Below are 19,006 nucleotides of genomic sequence, written 5' to 3' on the forward strand. Positions count from 1 at the left end.
GGAACGCAACTCAGCTCTCCTGAGTTCCAGTCCAGCGCTTGCTCCAACAGGACACACTGCCTGACTCAGCATGTGTGAAGTGCTTTCTACCCAAAGATTTCAATGTCCTTCATGAAGATGGGTGGGTATCATTAGCTTCATGTCACAGAGGTTAATGTCTTGCCTTAAGGCACATGGTAGGTCAGTGGCAAAACCAGGAAAAAAAGCTCAGTCACCTGACACCTGCTACCCTGGGTCTGCGCTCTAGCCACTAGACCACACTGCTTCCTGCCAGAGCACAGAGAAGTCTATCAGGCGAGTAGTGTGTGGAGGATGAGAGAGCAATTTAATTACTCCCAGATTTACCAATTAAGTTTGAACCCAAGTCTAGCCAGTTTCTTATTTTTAAGCAACCAATATATCCCACAAATCCAATCCAAGCTAAGATTACAAACAGACTGAGACAGCAGCTGTTGTCAGTCATCCTCCCGCTCCCGGAGCCCTGAACATTAGCCACGGACAATGAGAAAAGTCTCAGCAGTTCTCGCGAGAATGTGGCAAGACTCAGGGATTCTCTGTTCCCTGGCACCTTGTGCAGTTGTTTGCCGCATGAGAGCAGAGTGGGTGCAGAACATTACTGTTCAGACTGAGTACCATTTTGTGCCTACTTTGCACTATTGTAAATCACTGCACAACATGCGGGGACACTGAGAATTAGGACATAGTATCAGAGGAATGTAGGGCTGGATGAGAGCTTGAAAGGTCATCAAGTGCAGCCTCCTGCACTGAGGCAGAGCCAAGTAAATCTGAACCACCCCTGACAGGTTATGTCCTATGGCTGCAGCTCTCCTTCCATGAGCAGTGGAGCTCACCAAGGAAAAATGGGAAATGTTCTTAGCAAGACTGATGGGTTTATAACATATGGAGATATACCTATCTCACAGAACTGGAAGGGACCCCAAAGGGTCATTGAGTCCAGCCCCCTGCCTTCACTAGCAGGACCAAGTATTGATTTTGCCCCAGATTCCTAAGTGGCCCCCTCAAGGATTGAGCTCACAATGCTGAATTTAGCAGGCCAATGCTTAGTTTACCTGACTATAGCCCAGAGTCCCCTGAAAGAGATGCTCCAGCATGAGGCCAACCCCTAGGTAGAGAAACACAACTATAGCTCATTGCCTTCTGCACCAACCATAAAACCCTTGATAGCTACGCCTCCTCTCCAACTCTTATTGAGCTGGGTCTTATTTACACAGCCAGTTCCTCAGGGTAGCAGTCACATTCACTTATGTCTTAGCACGATTGAACAAATAAGCCAGTAAACTAGAACTGTTGCTAGCTAATAACAATACCCAGCTCTTCCAAAGACATTTCATCAGCAAATGTGAAAGCACTTTACAAAGGGAACCAGAATCATGACCCCCATTTTACAGATGAGGAAACTGAGGCATGGAGAGGTGAGATGACTTGACCAATTTCCTGCAGGAGGCTTATACAGAACTGGGAACAGAATTCAGGTCTCCCAAGTCTCTGTCTAGTGATCTAGGCACACTACCACCTCCATAAGCAGCTAGGTGCTTGTATGGCCCTCATCACTGTCATGTCTGAACACCTCACAATCATTAGTGGGTTTTATCCTCACAGCCCCTCTGTAGCTAGAGCAGTGCTATTACTCCCATATTACAGACTGAAGCACAGACTAGGGTAAGTGCCTTGTCCCAGGTCACCCAGCAAGTCAGTGCCTGACCCGTTTGGTGCCCTATCCACTAGACCATTCTTCCTCCTGTGTCAGTTTTAGTGCTTGCCCCCTAACCCCAGACCCTCAAAGAACTCAGAAGATGTGGAGGTGCTCTGCCCCTCTGGGAACCCCTGCAGGTAATATTGACCCCACCTGCTAATTCAGGGTGGGGGTGGGGCTCTGAGGCAAGAGGTGTCCTTTGCCCACAGGACCATTCTCTGAGGGCGTCCCTGTAAGGATGAATGCTTCCCCACCCGCACGCTGCTTCTCTAGCCAGGGATAGAGATAGCTCCTCCCTATCGCTCATCCTCTTGGACCTCCAGCAGAACAGTGCTCCCCATCGCAGAACACTATCTCAGAGAGGGAGACTCCAATTTGTCAATCTCTTTCTGGGATTGAGGTGCTCAGAACTAACTTAGTACTCCTGGTGTGCTCCACTAATGCTCCTGAAGCTTGCAGGGCTCTTTCACTCTTCTTACTTTCCAGGTGCTTCCCCAGTGAACCTCCATCTTTCAGTTTCTACTCCTTCCCTGTAGAACAGAAACCATCCTTAATTCCAAGATTCTTCATATTTTTCCAAGCTTGATTTCACTGCGGGGATGGGTGGGAAGGGTTCTGCCCAAATATCTAACCTCTCTAATTCCCTTTGTCATATTTGTCTGTCCTCTTTGGTGTTCACAAGGCTTCCCAGTTTAGCACTGTCTGCCAGTTTCAGTACCATGCTGTTTACTCCTTCTTCTAGAATTCTTGATGATGGTATTAAATAAGACGGAACTTAAAATCAGTCTCTGTGATATCTCAGTAGATACTTCCCCATTTATCATCACCCTTTGATTAGGACCATTTCAGTCAATATGATGGTGTACATAAACAAGTCAAAATGAATTATTTTTTTAAGTTATGATTTCATGAGATACTGTATTATACACTCTATTAGACTCCAAGTACATTATATCTTATCACATTCAATTTGTCTAGTCGATTCTGTAATTCTATTCATCTTATTTGGAAAATTTTGGATTTATAACCCCTAAATTAATTACTGCTTAGCAATATTTTTCACTAACTTGCAAGAAATTAAAAGTTAGATTTATTAGATAATTGTCTTGAACATCCTTCTCTCCTCTTTTGAAGATAAGTATCACATTTTCTTCTCCAATTTTCTGGTGTCTCCTTAGTTCTTCACTAATTTTCAAAACCATTTGTCAGTAGTTCAGTAGCTCTGTTGGCTAATTTTCATAATACTATAATATGTAATGTCAATTGGACTGACTGATGTGTTCATGTTCAGATTTTCCAAGTATTCCTCTACCTGCTTTTTATCAGTAGGTTTTTTATATGGTTGTAGAGGGGTGGTCACCCCGCTCTGGCCCTGAAGGGGTTAAAAGCAGCCCTGGAGAGGGCTGTGGCAGGGAAAACCTAGGCTGATTGGGGGAAGCAGCCATAGTTGGGGCCACGTCCCAATCAGGCCACAGCTGGCCCTATAAGAGGGCAGAGGGCCAGAAGTTGGAAGAGACCCCCTCTCTAGCTTGAGAGAGAGAAAGATCTGAGCAGGGTACCTGAGGTGGAGCAGTGCTGTGGAAGGGCAGAGGGAGCTGGAGAGCTCCAGCCCGGCAAAACCCCAGGCTGCAGGCCTAGTTAAGGGCCCACAATAGGGTATTAGGACTGCAGAGGGGCAGTCCAGATATAGGCAGAGGCAGCTGGTCCAACCCCCACCTTTGCCAATGATGAGTGGCCAATGCAGTCTGCGCCAGTGAGTGGGGGCTAGATGGTGACTGGCAGTAGCCACTGAGGCAAGGTGAGGATAGAGGGTTGGGGGTTCCCATGGGTTGGGAGACCCAGATTGTGGGTTACTGCTGAGGCAGAACCCTGACATAAAAGGGCACCAGGATCTGGGAGGGACATGGGGGCCAGCAGCAGGTGACACATCAGCCGGCAGAGGGTGCTCCGGAGTTGGAAAAGAGCTAATTCCCTGGAAAACCAGCAGGAGGCACTGTGCCAGTGTGTCATTGCCCCACCACAATGGTCTTCATTACTTCCTAATTATACAAATGTTTTTATATTTATGTGCTTAGTCAGATTTAGAAAGATCAGTATCTCAGACATTTCTGAATCATCATAAATTTCATCCCCTTCTGCATTCAGCCCCAATTCAGCAAAGCACTGAAGCACATGCTTAATTTTAAATGTGTTTAAACCTACCCCTGTTCATCAAAGCACTTAAACACATGCTTAACCTTAAACATGTGCTTCAGTTCTATTGACTTCAATAAGACTTAAGTATGTGCTTAATTGGTTTGCTGAATCAGGGTCTTATTAATTGCCCTATTTCCTCTCTGGAGCTAGGTTTTCTATTGTGATATATTTACAAAAGCCCCTCTTAGTCTTCTTACCTTTTCCAGCTACTATTAATGCATACCTCTTCTATACTGCCCTTATTTTATCTCCTAAGAGCTTTGTCTCCCTTGCACTCTGACTAAAGCTTCCATTCTTCCTTGAGGCCACACTGGCCTCCATCTCCATTAAGTCTCCTCCTGCTTTTGGCCCAAGGTCTCCACTTGCTTCATTCCTGCAGATGATCATTGCCTTTAGTTTCTGTCCATTTTGGTTCTCGTTGTTTGGTTCAGAAACTTGAGCTGGCATTCAAGTTTCTCTTTCTTTTCCTGTAGAAACCATCTTGAACTTCATGAGTAGTCCTCACGTTCTTCCTTCTTAAATAGGAACCTTGGACCAGTCCCATGTCGGGATGACTTATACCCCTCAAGAGCTATTCCTGAGGCCACTCATTGCTTCCTACTTCAGGATGTCTCCACTCCTGGTGGCCTCTGTTATGTGGCTGGACGCTCTGCCCTTGTTGCTGAGGGAGATTTTTGAAAGTATCTAAGGCCTGGTCTACACTGGGGGATGGGGGGAATTAACCCAAGATATGCAACTTCAGCTATGCTGTTCTCGTAGCTGAAGTTGCATATCTTAGGTTGACTTACCTCGCGTCCTCACAGCGCAGGGTTGACTGCAACCGCTCCCTCGTCGACTCATTTCCACCTCTCGCCCAGAGTACAGGAGTTGATGGCAGAGCGATCGGGGATCGATTTATCGTGTCTACACTAGATGCGAAAAAGTGATTCCTGATAGATCAATCACTACTCACCAATCTGGCGGGTAGTGTAGATGTACCCTAAGGGACTGATCAGCACAAGTTCAAACAATGGGACTTGTGCACCTAAATCCTTTAGGCGCTACCCCCATCTGAATGTTCCCACTAGCTTCTACCTCTGCTAGTGGCCACCTCACATTACCTACATACCTACTCCCTTATTTTTTTTAATTTACTCCGTTCCTATCTGTACACCCCAAAGATATTTCTCATAGAATAGAATCATACAATATCAGGGCTGGAAGGAACCTCAGGAAGTCATCTAGTCCAACCCCCTGCTCAATGCAGGACCAATTCCCAACTAAATCATCCCAGCCAGGGCTTTGTCTAGCCTGACCTTAAAAATCTCTAAGGAAGGAGATTCCAACACCTCCCTAGGTAACTTATTCCAGTGCTTCACTACCCTCCTAGTGAAAAAGTTTTTCCTAATATACAACCTAAACCTCTCCCACTGCAACTTGAGATCATTACTCCTTGTTCTGTCATCTGGTACCACTGAGAACAGTCTAGATCCATCCTCTTTGGAACCCTCTTTCAGGAAGTTGAAAGCAGCTATAAAATCCCCCCTCATTCTTCTCTTCTGCAGACTAAACAATCCCAGTTCCCTCAGCCTCTCCTCATAAGTCATGTGCTCCAGCCCCCTAATCATTTTTGTTGCCCTCCACTGGACTCAATTTTTCCACATCCTTCTTGTAGTGTGGGGCCCAAAAATGGACACAGTACTCCAGATGAGGCCTCACCAATGTGATTCTATGAGAGACATCAGTGACTTGATACCTTTGTACCACATGCATTTGACATTCCCCTCACTTTTACTGATGAAAATGCTTTATACTAGAAGTAAAGACTCATGAAGCTGAGGCTGCAGAGTTATTTACCCAAAAGGAATAAATGCTGCAGCACTTTCAGCTACCTGCATGAATGACTGTGGTGTGTGCTCCATTCAGGGTCTTTGTCCTGCGCTACATTCCACACTTGAGCCTTGGCAGGTTGAGAGGTACAACAGGCCAGTCTCCCAGGACCTCTTGGGTTAACATTAGTTTTGTGTCCCTCCACTTCAGGCTTTAGGCACAAAGTCTCATTCTTTGGGTCATGACTACCAATAGATCTGCCATCTGCTGGGGGAGAAGTTCAAGTTTCTGTCTATTCTGTCTCTGGTCTCCTGCCAGAAGCATATTCTCCAAATTTCACTTGCAATTGGGTCTTCCTCAGACAGCAAGATCCATCCCGTGTCCTGTCCTGTATGCTGGGTGGTAACATGAAAGGATTCCATGTTTTTACAACTAAACTGGCTCCTTATGAAGAGAACTTGGAGGCAGGTACACAGGTGTAGGAGGGAAGAATTTGGAGGAGGCACCAGAAAGTCCTTCTGTGTACATCTGGGCACCTTCCTCCAAGTGCCATGAAGGTATGGAGTTCTTCAAACCAGTTTCTCACTACTCTGTGTTACAGCTGTTGGCGGGGGACTTGTTTCCTCCCTGTTACTGCCACAATTCAGTTGGGTGGCAGCCTGCTGGTCCGCTGTATGCTTGTGTACCTCATTTCTTCTGATGCTCCAGCCTCAGACCAGCTGATGCTGAGGCTCTTTCTAAGTCATCCTGGCTTTGGCCTGGTTTGTCTGGGTGTGCTGGGTGTCTGCTCCTACTCTTCATGTGTCTTCTGTTTCAACTCCAGTGCTGTCCTGAATCAGTAGCTACCTCATATGAACCACTGCTGCCAGCTTCTAATTTTCCCTGGGGTGCTCAACCTTTGCTGTGCCCTAGGCCCCAACCCTACCTGCCCCCTGCCCCCAAGCTCACACCCCACCTCTTCCTGCCCCAAATCCAACCCCAAACCTGCATCCCCACTCTACCCCTTCCCCAAGGCCCCCACCCCATTTCTTCCTGCCCTGATCTGCCCCGTCCTGCTTCTTCCCCACCTCTTTCCATCCCTCCCCCAAGCACGCTCCATTCCCACTCCTCCCCATCCCTCCCAATGGCTTCTGCACCTCCTGCATGCCATGGAAGAGTTAGTAGGCGGAAGCCACAGATGGGTGGGAGTGGGGGAAGGGAGGGGAGCTTGGATGCCGGTGGGTGCTAAGCAGCTGCTAATTTTTTTTTCCATGGGTGCTCCAGCCCTGGAGCACCCATGGAGTCAGTGCCTATGTCCTGTGTCCCACCTCAGTTTGGACTGTCGCCTTTTGCCATTGCTTTGCAGGGCTCTGTGATGGCTGGGTTCAGACCTGCTCATACTATGCATACTGGACTTTTGTCCTTGGCTCCTTTGTTGCAGCTGCCTGCCTAGCTCAGCGATCTCTTAATGGCTTCTGGGTCCTCTCCTGTCTGTCATTCTTCTTCTGGCCTGCAGCAGATTATCCCTTGCAGGAAGTCTAGTTGGTTCTCCGGCCCATCAATCCCTGTGCTAGGCTACTATCTATTCTCTGGGAGTGGGAGATATGGTGATGGAGCAACATTGTCAGGTAGGGATCCCTTCCTGTCTATTTGGCTTTTGCCATGAGTCTCCTGGCTGTCGTCATTGCCAACTCTGCCTTCCCCTTGCTTTGAGTACCCAGAGGAAGCCGTCGTGTGCTCAAATGCCCGTTCAGTGATGAAACATTTGAATCTGCTGCAGTGTGCTGGGGCCCATGATCTCAATGTAACATGTTAGGTATGCACCTTGGGAGTGTGGGGAGAATTCAGTAAATAGCTTCGGCCAAAACAAAATGTTACAAGAGTCAAACCATCTTGTTTCAGCATCTTCTGTTTGAAACGTTCCTAGTTTTCATTTTGAAATAATGTTTTGCATTGAAATGGAGCCAGATTTAGTTTAAATGAAAAATACAAACAAGCGGGTGGTGGGGTTAAAAGCTGCCCTAAAATGAAATGGAGGGGGAACCTTTCGGGGGGAACAAAATATTTCATTTTTGGCCACTGAACGGAAACCTCAATTAGGCACTCAGCTCTATTCATAGGCTTCTGCTAAGTGTGTGCAGAATCTATACATCACTCAACTCCCTTCACATGCTTTGGTCTGGGCATTCCTGAATGGCTCTCAGCTTCTCAGAGTTTGGGCAGAATCCCTCTGGAGTTCACAGACGTCCAGTGGCAGGACGCTCGGTACTCCTCAGCTTCAGCCTGTTGGCATTCCGCCCAATACTTTGCTCCTGGCACCTGTGTAGTAGTTGTCACAGCTTGGTATCATTGTTCCAGGTGGCTTCTTCTGTGACATCTCCTGCTCCTACAATCAGAACATCACCAGTTGCAGTCTTGATGCCCCTCTAACATCTGGTTCAGTTTGCACTGGAACATCTCTTTGGCCGGGCTGATGCCCATCAGCCTTCATAACCAGTGGTGCCTGCCAAAAGGTGGCTGGTGGCTCATCTGGCTCAATACCCAGAACCCATGCTTGATGTCAGAACAATCACTTTTTCCCTTGACAGCTTGGGCAGCAGGTCCTCAGTGACTTAGACTCATAGACTTTAAGGTCAGAAGGGACCATTATGATCATCTAGTCTGACCTCCTGCATCATTCAGGCCACAGAATCTCACCCACCCACTTCTGTATCAAACCTGTGCATGACCCACTGAAGTACTTAAATCATGTTTTAAAGACTTCAGGGTGCAGAGAATCTGCCAACAATTGACCCATGCCCCACACTGCAGAGGAAGGCGAAAACCCCCCAGGGCTTCTGCCAATCTGCCCTGGAGGAAAATTCCTTCCTGACCCCAAATATGGTGATCAGCTAAACCCTGAGCATGTGGGCAAGACTCACCAGCCAGACACCCAGGAAAGAATTCTCTGTAGTTACTCAGATTCCACCCCATCTAACATCCCATCACAAGCCATTGGGCATATTTACTGCTAGTAGTCAAAGACAAATTAATTGCCAAAATTAGGCTATCCCATTATACTACCCTCTCCATAAACTTATCAAGCTTAGTCTTGAAGCTAGATATGTCTTTTTCCCCACTACTTCCCTTGGATGGCTGGTCCAGAATTTCACTCCTCTGATGGTTAGAAATTTTGTCTAATTTCATCGTCAACTTCTGATAGCCAGTTTACATCCATTGTCTTGTGTCCACATTGGTACTGAGCTTAAATAATTCTCTCCCTCCCTGGTACTTATTCCTAATATATATAGAGAGCAAGCATATCTCCTCTCAGCCTTCTTTTGGTTAGGCTAAACAAGCCAAGCTCTTTGAGTCTCCTTCATACGACAGGTTTTCCATTCCTTGATCATCCTAGTAGCCCTTCTCTGAACCTTGTCCGTTTGAATTCATCCTCTTAAACATGGAGACCAGAACTGCACACAGTATTCCAGAGGAGTGTCACCAGTGCCTTGTATAATGGTACTAACACTCCTTATCTCTACTGGAAATACGTCGCCTGATGCATCCCAAGACCGCATTAGCTTTTTCACAGCCATATCATATTGGCGGCTCATAATCATCCTGTGATCAACCAATACTCCGAGGTCCTTCTCCTCCTCTCTTACTCCAACTGATGTGTCCCCAATTTATACAATAGTTTTGTGTTTTAATCCCTAAATGCATGACCTTGCACTTTTCACTATTAAATTTCATCCTATTACTATTACTCCAGTTTCAAGGTCTCCAGATCTTCCTGTATGATATCCCCGTCCTTCTCTGTCTTGGCAATACCTCCCAGCTTTGTGTCATCCGCAAATTTTATTAGCACATTCCACTTTTGTGCTAAGGTCATGAATAAAAAGATTAAATAAGATTGGTCCCAAACCTATCCTGAGGAACTCACTAGCAACCACCCTCCAGCCTGACAATCACCTTTCAGTAAGACCAGTTGGAGTTTCCCCTTTAACCGTTCCTTATCACCTTTCAATTTTCATTGATCCAATCTTTTCCAATTTAGCTGATAACTCCCCATGTGGAACCGTATCAAATGCCTTACTGAATCGAGGTAAATTAGATCACTGCATTTCCTTTGTCTAAAAAATCTGTTACCTTCTCAAAGATGGAGATCAGGTTGTTTGGCACAATCTACCTGTGCAAAACCATACTGTTGTATTTGCTCCAATACAATTGACGTCAATGTCCTTGACTACTTTTTCCTTCAAAACTTTTTCCAAGACCTTGCATACTACAGATGTCAAACTGACAGGCCTGTAGTTACCCGGATCACATTTTTTTCCCTTCCTTAAAGATAGGAACTTGTTAGCAATTCTTCAGTCATACGGTACACCCTGAGTTTACAGATTCATTACAAAAATTGTTGAAAGGCTTGCAATTTCATGTGCCAGTCCTTAATATTCTTGGATGAAAATTTCTGGCCCCCTGATTTCGTCCATAAGCTGTTTGAGTTTGGTATATCTACCTCCATATCCTCATTCCTATTTGTCATCCTACCATTATCCCTAAGCTCCTCATTAGCCTCATTAAAGGCTGAGGTAAGTATTTGTTTACTATTGGACATGCCTTAACCTTAACCTTCACTCCATCCTCATGTTTAGCAGTCCCGCTTCTTCTTCTTTATTTTCTTTTATTATATGCTATAAACCTTTTACTATTGGTTTTAATTCCCTTTGCAAGGTCCCTCTACATGGCTTTTGGCCTTCTAACTTTATCTCTACATGTTCTGACCTCAATAAGGTAGCTTTCCTTGCTGATCACTCCATTCCATTCCTTGTAGGCTTCTGCTTTTCTTAATCACCTCTCTGAGATGCTTGCTCATCCAGCTTGGTCTACAACTCCTGCCTATATTTTTCCCCCTTTCTTGGGATGCAGGCTTCTGATAGTTTCTGCAACTTTGACTTGAAGTAATTCCGGCTTCCTCCACCTTTAGATCCCCAAGTTCTTCAGTCCAATCCACTTCCCACTAATTTCCTTAATTCTTTAAAATTAGCCCTTTTGAAATAAAAAACCTAGTCACAGATCTATTTTTGTTTATCCTTCCATTTAGTTTAAACTGAATTACTGCATGATCACTCGAACCAAGGTTGTCCCTACAAACTTTTCTTCTATGAGGTCCTCACTACTCACCAAAACCAATCTAAAATGCATCTCCTCTTGCTGGTCAGCAACTACTTGGTAAGGAATCCATCAGCTATCGCATCTAGGAAAATCTGAGCCCTATATATACTAGCACTGTTCCTCCAGTCTATATCTGGAAGTTAAGTCCCATGATCACACATTCCATAGTATTTACTTCATTAAAAACATTAAAGAATCTCTATCCATATCCAGATCAATCTCGCAGTTTACAGCACACCCAAGCACTATCTCAGGGAGGCTCTAGCAGCTTTCTTCCCAATGTCATTTATGCCAGACAGACTCTGTCTTATCATTCAATCCCTTCTTATTTTTTACAGTCTGCCTCATCATTGATATCAATGCTACTCACCACCTTTGCTTTATTTCGTCTTTCCTAAACAGCACTAGCCTTCAATACCTATACCACTCATGACTACTATTCCCATGCTTCTGTTATCCCTGTAATATCCGGTTTCACTTCCTGCACCAGTAACTCTAGTTCCTCCATTTTGTTACCTAACCTCTCGCATTGGTGTACAAAACATAATATTTCTGTTTGCTTCACTCACATTCTTTACCCACATAGGAACAGATTCTACCACCAGTATCACCATTAGACTGTAAAACAGAGAGAATCCTGTGGCACCTTATAGACTAACAGATGTTTGGAGCGTGAGCTTTCGTGGGTGAATACCACTTCGTCAGCGCAGTAGTGGAAATTCCAGAGGCGTATATATATGCTAGCAAGCAAGCTAGAGATAATGAGGTTAGTTCAATCCAGGAGGGATGAGGCCCTGTTCTAGCAGTTGAGGTGTGAAAACCAAGGGAGGAGAAACTGGTTCTGTAATGGCAAGCCATTCACAGTCTTTGTTTATCCTGAGCTGATGGTGTCAAATTTGCAGATGACTGAAGCTCAGCAGTTTCTCTTTGAAGTCTGGTCCTGAAGTTTTTTTGCTGCAGGATGGCCACCTTAAGGTCGCTATAGTGTGGCCAGGGAGTTGAAGTGCTCTCCCAGGTTTTTGCATATTGCCTTCCTGATATCTGATTTGTGTCATTTATCCTTTTCCGTAGAGACTGTCCAGTTGGCCGATGTACATAGCAGAGGGGCATTGCCGGCATATGATGGCGTATATTACATAAGTGGTGTGCAGGTAATGAACAGTGATGGTAGACAGGATACTGGGCTAGATGGACCTTTGGTCTGACCAGTATGTCCATTCTTATTTTTAACCATCTCCCCCAAATTCCTAGTTTAAAGCTCTCTTAATCAGTTGTGCAGCCTCCATCCAGAAGTCTATTTCTCCCTACTCAGGTGAAGTCCATCCCGAGAGACAGTCTTTCTGTCCATGAATGCCTCCCAGTGCCATACATCCCAAAGTCTTCCTTATAGCACCACTGCCTGGCCATCTGTTGATCACCATAATCTTGTCACCCTTTGTTTGCCCTTGTCTAGGAACAGGCAGAATCCCACTGAAGATCACCTGAGCCTCAATTTCCTTAAGTGTCTTCCCCAGCCTGGCATAGTCTCCCTTGATGTGTTCCAGTGAGAATCTAGCCGTATCATTTGTTCCCACATGAAGGACAATCAACAGATTCTTTCCCGCTCTCGTTAGGATCTTCAGCCTCCGGTTCACATCCCGTATCTTAGAACCTGGCAGACAGCACACCCTTCTGTACTCCGGATCAGCTCTGGTTACAGGCCTATCTATTCTTCTCAGTAAGGAGTCCCCAATCACATAGACCTGCCTTTTCCTGGTGATAGTGCGATTCTCCGATCTATCCCCTGTTCCCTCTTGCTGCAAGTCCTCTCGATTCCTATTCACCTCTGCAATCCTCCGCAACCCATCCCATATCCTCCTGGGGCTCATGTTTGGTGTCATCTCCATTGACTTTTCCCATCTCCTTATCGGGCTAGCTGTTCTTCTCTTCTTCCTTGCCCTCTCACATTCAGTGACCACCTGCTGTGCCCCTTCTTCATTTTCCAACTCCACAAACCTATTCCTGAGTTCTATCGCTCCTTCACTAGCCCATCTTTTCCTCTGCCTGGTTTGCTTGGTCACATGCTTGCACCGTCCACTTTCCTCAACCAGCAGTATCCCCTCAGAGTTCTTTGGTCCTGCTTCCATTTGCAAGTCTGAGCTTTTTCCTTCGGCCTAATCATGTCTTTGCTCCATCATCTGCTTGGACCCCCTTCTAAACTCTACCAGAGTTTCCACCTGCATCTCCAGTCCTCGGATCTTTGCTTCCACCAGCTCTATCAGTTGGCACTTCATGCAGACAAAGCTCTTTTCACAGCAGCTTCCACATCCAGTCATCTTCATTGTGTCTTCCACTGCTTGGGGTCACTACAACTGCTCCCTCTGTATCTGTCATAGGCTTCCCACCTAAATTCTGTGAATCTGGGAAACACAAACCAACCCAAAACACCACCACCTACAGCAAAACAAACCCCCAGCAAGCACCAAGACGCTGCTAGAACACTGCACATTCCCTTCAGTAGCCTGTGTGTTCCTCTGCCTGCCTTAGTCTTCCCCCAAACTCCCCCTGTAAACTCCCACTCAAACTCCCCTGTTTACAGTTCTATTTGCTTGCTCCTGTGCTGCCGCAGCTGTCCCAGTGCCCTGTTAAGTGTGTTGGGTCAGTGCCAAGCCTCAGCTTACCTGAGGTTTTCTCACCGTTAGCTGGCTGCTGATCCCCACCGGGGTAGTTTCAGTGGGTATAATGATGCCTCTTCCTTGCAGGCTTGCCAGTTTCTTCTTCAGAAGCTCCACAAGAGCTAATGGAACGCCCCATTTCACAAGTCTCACAGGCTGCACTGGGGGTCTACTGCTAACTTTCCCTCCAGGTTCCCATCTCCTTGAAATACGTCCTTCTATTCAGTTACAATGCTGGACAGGGCCTGTGGAGACTCTTCCTTCTCCTCTGTCACATTAAGGATGTTGGAGGTGCACTGCAATCAAACCCATGGCTTGTGCTGCCCTGCTGCCAGTAGTGGGTGGTACCCTCATGTGAACTCCCTGTGATGATGTCTCTTGTTGCATGGGTTTCTTATTGACAGCCTGCATTTGTCCACTGGCCTTAGAATGTTTTATAGCACATAAGCAGCATTTAGTCACATTTCTCCAATCTAATATTGATGTTTATCAGTATCCAGCTGGAACTGAATTGCTCATTGGTTTAATAGCATAGTTGCAAAGATGATAGCTAAATGGCTAGCAGACGTCTTTTGCAGTGTGACTTTAGAAGATGCAGGGACTCAAAATATAAAGTCACACTGCAGATCTCCGCCTCTTCATGTAAGTCTTTACGTCCTCAGACACTGCATGCAGGGGCTGGACTGATGACTTCTCAAGGTCATTTCAGACCTACATTTCTATGATTCTATGAACTGCTGGGTTTTTTATTTCCTGGGGTAGCTGTGGCATTGGGACATAGTGGGTCTGTCTGCCACTACCCAGAGGCTGGCAAATTGCTTCCATGCCTTTCATGTTGCTTTCCACAGTACATACACTGGACCACGATGCCTGCATTCTTAGCCTGTCTCTTTCCTGCTTCCTTTAACCCGTGTACTTGTTCTGTACTGTTGCTGTTTTGACCTTTCCCTGCACAGCTCGGTTTTCCCTGCTATTTGAAGGCATATCTATCAGGTTTGATCTATATCTCTCAATAGTCTCTCCTGTAAACAAATCACATGGCCCACAAATGATTCTATCCCTAATTAGCGAGTCTTTTATGTCTCCAGAGTTACATGTGAATGCTAGAGTTTTCACTCTGTTATGTAAGCGCCTATTCCTTCTTCTGTTTCTTAGTGTCAATACAAAAAAGGGATCACTCTATATAGTTTCATTCTATCTGGGCTCATAGTACTCTGCAGTGTGCCTTTGTTGCCAAGAAGGCTAACAGCATATTCAGCTGCATTAGTAGGATCATTGCCAGCAGACTGAGGGAAGTGATTATTCCTCTCCACTCAGTACTGGTGAGGCCACTTCTGGAGTATTGCGTCCAGTTCTTGGCCCCCTACTACAGAAAGGATGTGGGCAAATTTGGAGAGTCCAGCAGAGGGAAACAAAAATGATCAGGGAGCTGGGGCCAGGGCTGGCTCCAGGCACCAGCCAAGCAAGCTCATGCTTGGGGCGGCAGATTCTAAGGGGTGGCATGCCGTACAGTAATACGGTGGCACTTTTTTTTTCTTTTTTTTGTTCATTGCTCTGGCCGCCCTGTAGGGGGCGGCGGTGTGGAGGAGGGGAGCACCCTGCTGGGAGCTGGCTGTGTGCTTTGTCTGCCCCAGTCAGTGCTAGGTCTGCAGGAAGCCTGGCAGCCCACGTCCTTCCCTCCCCGCTGACTGGAGCAGTGCGGAGCCCTCCCAGCAGGCGGCACAGCAGGAGGGGCCGAGTGGTGAGCGCCCTGGATGAAGGAAGCCTTGGCTGCCTCCCTTCTCTCTCTCTTCCCCACTCCTTCTCCCTCCCACCTGCTAGCTAGGGCACGGGGCACGTGTGCAGCACAGGGAGTCCCGCTAGCCAAAAGTTTGCTCCGGCTGCCCCGCAGGTTTTGGTTTTTGGGGGGGGGGTTGGCTTGGGGCAGCAAAAAAGCCAGAGTTGGCCATGGATGGGGCACATGATTCACGAGGAGAGGCTGAGGGAACTGGGATCGTTTAGTCTGCAGAAGAGAAGAGTGAGGGGAGATTTGATAGCAGCCCTCAACTACCTGAAGGGGGTTCCAAAGAGGATGGAGCTAGGGTGCATGGGCGGCAAGTTATATATCCACGTGGTGCCTGGGCACCAGCAATATTCAGAGCGCAGGGGCCCAGCTCCACCAATGTTTGGGGCTGGGTCTCCCCTCCGGCCCCACCTGCTGCCCCCCCGCACTTCCCCCGAGTATCCCCCAGCCCCCTCTTGCTGGCCTTGTGCACGTCCCAGGGCCCCGAAGGGAGCAGAGCATCCCTGCCTCTTCCCTGCAGCTTGCCTCCCTGCAGCAACTGCTGCCGCAGGGTCCTAGTGTCCCCCATATCGACTGCCGGGACAGACTGACAGACCCTGCAGTTCCACCTCAGACCCTTCCCTTTTCCGGTGGGACCCTCCATCAGCATGGGGCCCCCCCGCTCCGTCCGCTGTCACCACTCCTGCCCCATGCTGGGCAGGGAGGCAGCCCCATCCCCCACCCCCAGTGAGGCTACAGTCAGGGGCAACAGCAGTAGAGGAGGCACACGCAGCAGCCCCCGGCACCCATGGGGGAGGCAAGGGAGATTCCTGGACCTGAGAGGGGCTCTACGATCACATGCAGTGACAGTGGTGGGGGTGAGTGTGCTGCTGGGGGGGTGAGAAGGGGGGGTGGGAAAGGGGGGCTCCTCCCCCAGAGCTTGCTGCTCCAGGCAGGGAAAGGGCTGGGGTGAGTCGTCCTCTCTGGCCCCTGTCCTAGAGCAGCCAGCCTGCACCCCAAACTCATCCCCAGCCCTGCCCCACCCCAGAGCTCCCAGCCAGAGCTTTCACACACACCCCTACACCCTAGCCCTGAGCCCTTCCAACTCCCCAAACGCCTTATCTCCTGTCCCAGCCAGATTCCTCATCATCCTGCATTCCAACCCTCTGCCTTAGCCCCCTCCAGCACCTCAAACCCCTCATTTCCAGCCCCAGAGCCCTCACACACCCCTGCACCCCAACCCTCTGCCCTAGCCCTGAGCCTCTCCAGCACCCCAAACCCCTCATCCCCATCCCAGACAGAGCCCTCACTCCCCACACTCCTCCTCTCACCCTGAGCCCCTCCCACATCCCAAACCCCTCATCCCCAGCCCCAGCCAGAGCCCTCAAACCCCTGGCAACCCTGTCTTCCCCGATCCCTGGCCCCCTCACTGCAGCATGAACCCTCATCCTGCGCCCACCCCCAGCCCTCACCCCACCACCCCAACCTCTGCCATATGCGCGTGAGCCTTCCACAGCCCAAACCTCTCATCCTCCTGCACCCGTCTGCCCCAACCCTTGAGCCCCTCCCTGCATCATGAACCCCACACCTCACCCCTCGCCATAGCCCTGACCCCTCCCCCACCCCAAACCCCAGCCCGCACCCCTGCATCCCTCCCTCCCACCCGAACTCCTTCTCCAGAGCCGTACCCCTCCCACACCCAAACTCCCTCCCAGCACACTGCACCCAGAACCTCCTCCCAGAGCTTTGGGCAGGTGGAGGGGGCGGAGTTGGGCGGGGGTGGGTTCTGGGCACAACCAAAATTCTACAAAACCTGCCACCCATGCTAGGTGTTCTCAGTGGTGGCAGATGACAGAATAAGGAGCAATGGTCTCAAGTTGCAGTGGGGAAGGTCTAGGTTGGATATTAGGAAACAGTATTTCACTAGGATGGTAGTGAAGCACTGGAATGGGTTACCTAGGGAGGTGGTGGAATCTCCATCCTTAGAGGTTTTTAAGGTCAGGCTTGACAAAGCCCTGGCTGGGATGATTTAGTTGGGAATTGGTCCTCCTTTGAGCAAGGGGTTGGACAAGATTACCTCTTGAGGTCTCTTCAGTTCCAACCCTAATGTTCTGTGATTCAAACACCTTGATCAGTTGTTCCAGTGTTCGGGGGTTTATTCCTCGCAACCCCAACAAGATAGTCAGAAGCTCTATCTTCATTTGCTCATCTTTATCCCTCATGGCCAGCTCTGGATACAGATTCAATTCTTGCTTCTTTGCTTGTGTGAAGCTTGTCTGCAAATCCATCATTACTGGTGATGAGTCCTTCCCTGCTCCCTGTTTGCTCCTTTTTAACTGCAGCTTTGTTTGCCTGTTAATCATACTAGCTTCCTTGCTGTGGGTCTCACTTGACTAACCACTGCCATCATGTTTCATGGAGTGCGGGCTGGGTAATAACATGAGACGACTCCAGGCTTGGAAAACCAAACTAGTTCTTTATTAAGATAACTACTTGCAGAGATGCTGCAACTGCAGCTAGAATTCTAGCTCTGTGCACAGAGAATGTATTTCTGATGTCTCCTCCCAACTCTTCCCTCTTGCAACCTGTGCTCCTCCCTCCACGTACCATGCAGCTTGCTACACATCTCACTGGTCACAGCAGCAACTCCTGTGATCTCTCTACAGCAGTGCTGTAGAAACAAGCAATTTTGCCTCTTCAACTAGTTCAACAGATTCTGGAGAGTATCAGAGAATGACTGGTTACAAATAACTATGGCTGTGATCACAGCATGAAACTGAGGGAGAGAACCCTTCCTATCCCTATAGGTTCTTATAGCACACCTGTCACTGGTATAGCTGAGCGCTCCCATGATTTAGGAACACAAATCTGCTGTGTGACCTTAGGCCCGTCTCTTTCCCTCTGTGCCTGTTTCACTGGCCACCCTTTGCCCTCTGTATTAGCTTTTCAGGGCAGATACTGTCCCTTACTATGTGTTTGTTTAGAGTCCACCACAAAGGGGCCCTGATCTCAGCTGCGGCCTCTACACACTAATCAAATACAAATGATCATTGTGCCCTGCTTTGCTGGTAAGGAATGTGCTTGTTCATTTTTTTAATTAAATCACGTTCAGTAAAGAAAAAGCAAATTGGGACTTGTTACTACATAGATGGTTGTTTCTGACTAGGTCAGTTAAGTTCCTTCTTTACACTATAAACCCTTTATCTTGGTTTATTTGGCTTGGCAGATCTTTACTTTCAACTTATAAAGTCTTCACAGATGCTTCAAACAGTTGCAATATAAATATGTAGTGAAGGAGGCAGGTTCCTTAATTCTCACCCTCTCACGCCTGGTGTGACCTACAAGAGTTTGGTTTCCTCTCTGCACCCACCCATGTGGGGAGGCAAAAGATGTCTGACAGCATATAGGCCCAGCGGATTGGTATGCTCAGGGTCAGCATGCAGCTGTGGGTAATGTTGGTATTGTCAGTACCTGACATCAGGACAGATAAAGCCAGCTGTGAGGAGGCTTCCCTCTCAAGACCTCTCTTTTAGGGCAATAAAAGTTCCTGAGTTCCAGCCAGACCTTAACTCAGGGGATGAAACGAGTCTCCTCACTTAGCTGTATGTGGAGAAAGCAGAGATGAGGCAAGGAGAAAAAACAAACTGGAAGGGAACAGGCTAGATAAATGAGACTTTGAGAACACTCGGATGCTGACAGTGACCGAGGAAAAGCAACATCGAGAGACAGCAGAAACTG

The sequence above is a fragment of the Chelonoidis abingdonii genome, chromosome 9 (genome assembly GCF_003597395.2).
Source record: "Chelonoidis abingdonii isolate Lonesome George chromosome 9, CheloAbing_2.0, whole genome shotgun sequence".
NCBI classification, from domain to species: domain Eukaryota; kingdom Metazoa; phylum Chordata; order Testudines; family Testudinidae; genus Chelonoidis; species Chelonoidis abingdonii.